The sequence below is a fragment of the Mytilus edulis genome, unplaced genomic scaffold (assembly GCF_963676685.1).
Source record: "Mytilus edulis unplaced genomic scaffold, xbMytEdul2.2 SCAFFOLD_1152, whole genome shotgun sequence".
Classification (NCBI taxonomy): domain Eukaryota; kingdom Metazoa; phylum Mollusca; class Bivalvia; order Mytilida; family Mytilidae; genus Mytilus; species Mytilus edulis.
The window spans coordinates 19,293-27,410 of NW_027268870.1; the positions used below are offsets into that span (position 1 = coordinate 19,293).

General features: G+C 33.3%; 1 pseudogene; it reads left to right on the forward strand.

Moving 5' to 3' along the window:
- Positions 1 to 1,078: 1,078 nt before the first annotated feature.
- Positions 1,079 to 4,560, forward strand: LOC139508986 (GMP reductase 2-like; annotated as a pseudogene).
- The last annotated feature ends 3,558 nt before the right edge of the window (positions 4,561 to 8,118 follow it).

The following is an 8,118-nucleotide window of genomic DNA, read 5'->3' on the forward strand; positions in this document are numbered from 1 at the left end:
CAAGATTTTAATAGACAAGGTAGGGGTGGGGAAGAGGAAGTTTATTAATAAGACAACACTCATAATGTGCACTCATCAAACAACACAAAACTAGAGTTCAATATGCAGTCTTCAACAAAGACAATTAAGTGTCTACACGAATGTAAAGCTATTGTTAAAGACAACCATTGGAATGGAGTTCGGCAGGCACAAGAACATGTGCTAGGGTTACTTAAAAGTGGCAAAGTTTTATTTCTGCTATTTTTGCATTTAGATAAAATTGTACAAATATCTCGAAGGATCTTTTGGGAAGACAAGAAAAACACAAAAATAAAACGCTGGAACAGAGTTGAAATTTTAAATTAAATTATAGGATATTAATATGGGATAATTCTATTTTTCCTAATTTTTTTTTAACAGTTTTGTGTGTTTACTTGTATACATAAACATTACTCTATAGAAGCCTGGAAAGAATTTGCAGTAAAAAATCCAGATGTACTTAAGGTATGTTGATATAATGTGTCATAATAGTTTCTAGTTTGAACAATTCATGTCCAAGGGAAATGAATATCATGTAATCACAATATACTTAATTCTAAAACAATAGCAAAACATTTAAGGAATAACATACAACATTAAAAAAACAACCAAAATACAACAAAAGCCTGGAAGAAACATGAACATAATTGTGGATTCATTTATTTATCGTGGATAAAGGAAAACTTTATTGGAAATTAGTATGGCCGTTCATTATCACTGGACTAGTATATATTTGTTTAGGGGCCAGCTGAAGGACGCCTCCGGGTGCGGAATTTCTCGCTACATTGAAGACCTGTTGGTGACCCTCTGCTGTTGTTTTTTTATTTGGTCGGGTTGTTGTCTCTTTGACACATTCCCCCATTTCCATTCTCAATTTATTGAATGTTCGTGGGTATTTAATTATGTGGTTTTGCCTAGGTCTGCATACAAGCCTAAATTAAAATTTTAATGTGTTGGACATTTAATTTCGTGGTTTACCTGTCCCCACGAAATCTGCGAAAGTTGGGTATCAACGAATAATAATGAATCCCACAGTACTTGACATTTCAAGTGATGGAAAATGTTACAAACAGCTGTTATATTCCTTGGTACACAGTTGTGCTGATATAAAAAAAGAGTAAAAAGCTATAAACTAGATTGATTAAAGGCATAATGGACAAATATTACATGGTCACTTGAATAAAAATGTTCATTCCACCATATTAATGGATAAACTAGTAGTTCTAAAATCCTTTTATTGAGTTTTAAATTTAATACAAAGGCATTGTTCTTTTAATATAAAATATAATGTATGTCAATAAGACATCAACCAGACACACAAATAATCAACCAGACACACAAATAATCAAAATGATATTCATGAAAATCTTAGAAAGTTACTGTACAAACCTCTCAAGATAATGTTTGCACTTTTTTTTAATTTTTTTTTATTCTACAGTTAAAGAAAAACTGACATACATATACCATAAGTGCTGTTAAATATGTCCTCTGTTAACAGCTGGTAAACTTGTCTTGTTTATTTTTCAGTATGTAAGCAGCCAGTACGGGGACAGGAAAAGCTGACTTGGAGAAACTAAAACAAATCATTGAAGCTGTCCCAGGAATAAAATACATTTGTGTAGGATGTTGCTAATGGTTACTCTGAACATTTTGTACAGTTTGTTAGGGATGTCAGGAAAGAATTCCCTACTCATACTATAATGGTAAATAGACTGATTTGATTGGACAGAAATCAATTTAAAAAAGGTTAGGGGATCAGTAAATGCCATAAAATTATACATCAACTATTATGGTAAATGAACAAATTTTATTGGCAAGAAATGAATTTAAAAATAGTTAATTAGTTGAGATCCACTAATTTCGGGCACCAGTCAAGAAAGAATATATAAGAAAAGAGATCACATTTCAACCTTATGGTTCTTATATGCATAGCTGTTACTTTCAAAATATGTAATTTATCTGAGTAATTTTGGGGTGTAATAAAAGCAAAAGGGCCTGGTTTCCCTGTTGAACCCTTGTTTAAATTTTTTTTGAATGATGATAAATTTGTATGAAATTGGATTGTCTGTTTATTTGATGAGAAGTACATGTTTTTTCAGGCTCGAATTTCCAGGAGCCAGTGTGCGTTTATAAAATATTGGTTCACCAGTAATGCCCCATGGCAGGAATGTTACCTACCTACCTAGTCCCTTATTATGCCCGGGGGCACATAGGGCAAGGACTAGTTCTTTCCACTCATCTCTGTTCTGTGCTTTCTTTTCTATTACACCCCAGCTGATTCCATGTTCTTTCATTTCAGCTTCAACTGTTCTTCTCCAAGTTGTTTTGGGGCGTCCTTTCTTCCTTTACCCCTCAGATGTCCATCTTAAGGCTACTCTGGTCAAGTCCTCTGCTGGCCAATCAATCGACATCTTTTCTGCTTAATAAAGTCCTCCATGTTGTTGGATCCTGTTGCTTCATGGAGGTCTTTGTTGGTAATCCTTACGCGGCCAGAATATCCTTAAGATCTTTCCTAAGGCAACCATTGTGAAAACTGGAGAGCTTGTTGATGTCTTTTTCTGTCATTCTCCAGCATTCCGCCCCATATAGCAGCCACCTGCTAGTACACAACTGTTATATAATCTTATTTTGGTGTTCTACTGATGTTGCTTGTCTTCCAGATGTGTCTTAGTTTTAAAAATGCAGTTCTTGCTTTTCCTATTCTGGCTCTGATGTCTTTGTCTGCTCCTCCTTCAGATGTTACTATGCTGCCCAGTAGGGTGAAAGGTGAAAGATGAAGTTGCAGTCTAGGGGTGTTCCATTTAAATCTATTAAAGGAGGCTCTGTGGTATTAAGAGGCATGACTTCTGATTTCTTGATGTTGATGTTTAATCCAATCAAACTTGCATTCTTTTGTAACTTAGTGGTTTTGTCTTGCATGTGTGTTTCTAGATGCGACAATAAGGCCAGATCATCTGCATAGTCCAGATCTTCTAGGTAGTTAAAAAGAGTCCACCTAATGCCTGTGTTGTTGCTGTTACTTGATGGTGGAATTCATTACCCAATCGACAACTATAATGAATAGAAGGGAAGACATAACACAGCCTTGTCTAACTCCAGATTTTACTAGAAAGCTGATGTCTGATGAAGTTCCCACAGTGCATCTGAATTCTGTATAGAACATTTTGATAAGTTGTACTATTTTTGCTGGTATTCCATAGCATCGTAAAATCTTCCATAAGCTTTCTCTGTGTATGCAGGAATGTTACATGAGATATAATTGTCAGTTCAATTTGATTTCAGGCAGGAAATGTAGTAACTGGTGAGATGGTGGAAGAATTAATTCTGTCTGGTGCTGATATAATCAAGGTTGGCATTGGTCCGGGTAGTGTGTGTACGACAAGGAAGAAGACTGTGTTGGGTATCCACAGTTAAGTGCCGTGATAGAATGTGCTGATGCTGCTCATGGTCTAGGAGGACATATCATATCAGTATGTGTTTATTTAAGGAATGACTGCAATATTTTTTTCTGTCTATGAAGAAATAAAAACAAAAATGTGGTGCACACTGAATAACCCACTACTTTAAAGTGTGCACCACATTTTTATGTTATTTCGAATAGACAGAAAAATATTATTGTCATTTCTGATAATTTAATTCTAATTCCTTTTAAACAGGAATAAACCATGAAAAAACGTTGATGACGTCAAGGTTTCATGACTAAATTATGTCTTTGAGCTGATAAACAAAACAACATCAGCCAATCAGAAGTCACGTTACATCCAAAATTAAATTATAAACCAATGGTAACTGGGTGGGTATAGATTATGGTCTAGGAGGACATATTATACCAGTATGTATTAATAAAGTATTGGTGGCTTGATGGGGTATAGATCATGGTCTCCAATAACATGTCCTCTAATAATGTATTAATCAACTTTCACTTTGTGGTATGGTGGAACACATGTCACAGTCTATCTAAAAATAGGCATATGGCTCTGTGGCACATTATATGTTGTTGATGGGCTTTAAGTTACATTACTGGATGTAAAGGAAGGTGAGGTCAGGTGTATTTGACATCAAAAATATAAAAAAGGTATAGACAATTTTAAGGGCATGGTCAGTGAGTGTGTACCCAATTGCACAGTAAGTCAGCTTATGACCGAACAGCATAAACAACATGTAAAAAAGAAAAAAAAGGGGAAAGTCTTTAACATGATAATAACCCTTTACTTCCATATACCATTGATCTTTCTGGGATGTTGATTTGCATTACTAAATGAATTAAGTCTATGCAGCAGAGAGGTTGATATGACTTTTATCTAAATTTGAACTTTGTTAACTGGACTGAATAATTTTACAGGATGGAGGATGTACCTGTCCAGGTGATGTAGCCAAGGCATTTGGAGCTGGAGCTGACTATGTAATGTTAGGAGGAATGCTGGCAGGCCATACTGAGTCTGGTGGAGAGATGATAGAACAGAATGGCAAGAAGTTTAAGCTGTTTTATGGAATGAGTTCTGCTACAGCCAATGAAAAACATGCTGGTGGTGTAGCTGAATAGTAGGTATATCTTATTGCAGTTATATAGGCAAATTTCTGTAACATGGCAAAATACTGCAAGTCAAAGCTGAGTAAATAAGATTTGTTCATATTTTTTCTTAAAAGTGGTGTTAAAACACAGAAAATCAAATCAAATATATTTTTTGCCTCAACAACTTTGTCTGTAGGATAAAGGTTTATGTTGGTCATTCATGTTAACGTTTGTTTAGTCTAAATCTTAGAAACTTCAAATCATAGAGGAATGATGTTGTGGCATACTTGCGGTATGTCAATGGTTCAAATGTAAGCGGCGGTGACTCAAATAAGAAGTAAGAGCAGACTTGTTACCTTGGAGTCAGAATAATTTGTAGGAGTTGGGTGACAGATCTTTACTGCTGACCATTATCATGTTAAGTAACTCACTATATATCTGATTCTGATTATTAGTCTAGTACAGAGCATTTTGATTTGTGACACAAAGGTCACCATTAACTTTAAATCATCTTGACTTACATATAGAGAATGATTGTCATTAGTTAATTTCAGATGTATGCAACAACAAATCATACAGAAAAGATTTTTTGTCCGTCCACACTAAAGTTTGAGTACCGTCACTATGACATTTATTAAAATTTAAATAAGAAAAATATAATTAATAACAGGCATGGGGATATTCAGTTGCCTACAACATTTTGAACAATGATTCTATTTTTTTATTTTCAGGGCTTCTGAAGGTAAGACTGTTCAGATAGAATACAGAGGGGATGTGGAGATGACTATACAAGATGTACTTGGAGGTTATCAGATCTACATGTACCTATGTGGGTGCAGGAAAGTTAAAGGAACTCAGTCGTAGGACAACATTTTATACGAGTCACACAACAGTTAAATGAAGTCTATGCTGCAAATACCAAAGAACATTGATCATTTCTTATGCTTACTCCATTCCAGTTACCAGAAATCCAAATGCTTTCTGCCAAAAATGTCTCTGATCCCGGTTTCTTTTTATTAAGTCTTGTGAATCTCATTTATCAATAATTTCTTTGTACTTTGTTATTAATAATCAAAATTATATCTGATTTTTTGGGGGCAAATTCAGATCAAATTGATGTGGGGTTGTTATTTTCACATGTTTGGTTAATTGCAAAATATGCAATATAAACCCCTTGAAAATATTATTATATTAACAGTACTGATCTGGATTTAATCTGTGATTTATTTGATTTTGATGCGGCCCTTGTTTAATGTTTTACCTGAGTTTTATGAGGTGTTAATATAGTTCTCCCATCTTTATTGACAAGAAAAATTTTGGAAAAAAAATTGTTATTGTATTTTGTGATTTCTGTCATAATCATTTGTACAATTTTTCATGGTGTAAATTTTTATTGTTTATTTTAATCTGGTGATCCCAGAATGTTATATATTAAAAAAAGATTGTTTTTATTTGTTAAAAATAATTTTGACATTGTTGTGAGGAGATTTACCTGTTGGAGGTAAATAAAGTGATCCAAAGTTGAGTTCTATAAAAGTTCTTCTTCTTCTTCCTTTATAGTACAGGCCTCCCAGGGGAGTATTATCGTACTGTAGTTGAAGAGTTGCCACCGTCAATTGTAGATTTGACGGTCTCAAATGTAGTTTTACTGGCGACGCGTAGCCGAGACAGTAAAACAGAGATTTGCGACTGGTCAAATCAAAATTGGAGGTTATTCTATTACGTTACCTGTACGCTTCAAATTCAGATAAAATAACTTTTAAAACGGCGAATTGGTGGTAGGTGTTGTTTTATTTTGGATTATATAGTAGTAATCGAACATTTGTTGATTCAATCATTTCAAAATGGTTGACCCTCCTTAGTTACGCCTGGGTCAACTGTGGATTTGACGGGCAACTTTTAGCCCAATGAAAAAAATTGTTACATACAAATTGCATTAGAATATTAACTATGTTTCAACCTACTTTAAGATTAATAGTTTTTATCACTACCAAATTAAATGGGACAGGGATCACCCATTTATCATTGATTTCCCAAAGTCATTGAAGAGCCCTTAGAAAAGTGAACTTCGTTGAACATTTAAATATGTGGGTTATCATTACCCTTGAAAAAGGTGAACATTAGTATGACTATCCCATAACTAAAAAATGAGTTCACAGTATAGCTTATATAGAATTCATTAATATGCTTACAAACAAGCTTTAACTTTGGGTGTTAGGGTTTCCCACAAGTACACACCGAAGTAGTTTAGCTTTATCAGAAGTTTTGTAAATTGAGTTTCATAAAATAATATGTAGGTTAATCAACATTGATAAACCAATAATTATGACTGAAGCATTAAGCTTGAATAATGTTACTATGTAAACTATCACTATTATATTGTGTTATAACGCATGTACTTCCACTCCTGTGTGGCATGTTTTACACCTTATTTTACTGAAATAAAATTTAAAAAAAAAAATCAATCTGAATTTTTAGCACAAGAGAAATTGTTTGACATTATATTATTTTGGTAGCCATATTTGTGGCTGGATTCATTTATGTTGGTAGATATCAATTTTCATACTTAGAGATGAAGGAAATTTTATTTTTTCAGTGGTTTTTATCTATTGTTCCTATCAAAGTAACTAAAAAAAGAGCTTTGATATTCAAAGAATGTTAATCAATTTACAGTTCTTGTTACTTTGAAATTTTTAATGTTGAATTATAAATGACAAATGTTTCAGAACTAGATTTTTCTACCTCTTAAATCATATGAGAAACTGATGGCTAGTCTTTTATTTTTGTGGATGATATTGGACATTTTAATAAAAATTGCTGTTATTATACAATTTTGTTGTATTTCTTTATTTGATGCAGAGTAAAATTTCGCTTTGGAGCTGCCTTAACACCTGTCTTACCTATAAGATTATATGTTGTCATTACAGACAAGCCCCACAGAAAATAGTTTATAATATTAAAACTTGATTGTGTATGCATTGCACTTCTATTTTCTATGCTCTATTAAAATATTGAATACATTGTCTCATAAACAGAACTTTTTCTACACAAATAAGAATTTCTTTGTTGAGGTCATGAAAAATTACTTTGTGAAGAACCATCCTATGATTCCAAAAATAAATATACCAAAGGTGATATCATCAAAATGCTTAGACATTTGGGATCAACGACATATCTGTTGATTTAAGTGATCAATATTCCAGTAAATAGTCGGTATTCCAATGGATAATTATTATGCACCCAGATTGAATGACTTGTTTTAACTCATTTGAGGCAAAAGACAAAAGGAAAAACATTTTGCAAAGTTCTTTAATTTCCCTTTTAGATAGAATGATAATGTTGTGTTACTCAATAGATACATTCAGTTAGTGCTATAGTTTAAATATCACTATAAACAGTGAACTAGTTGATTAGGGATACTACTGAAATTATAATTTAATCTTCTTCCTCAATATTGACACAAGCATGTATTGGACACTTCAAACAATCTATGACAACAGTGATGATTTTCAACTTTCAAATGTGAAGAGTACCGGGTAACTTATCCCCCTGCCCAATCATATGACATTTACATTTCAAAATTGATT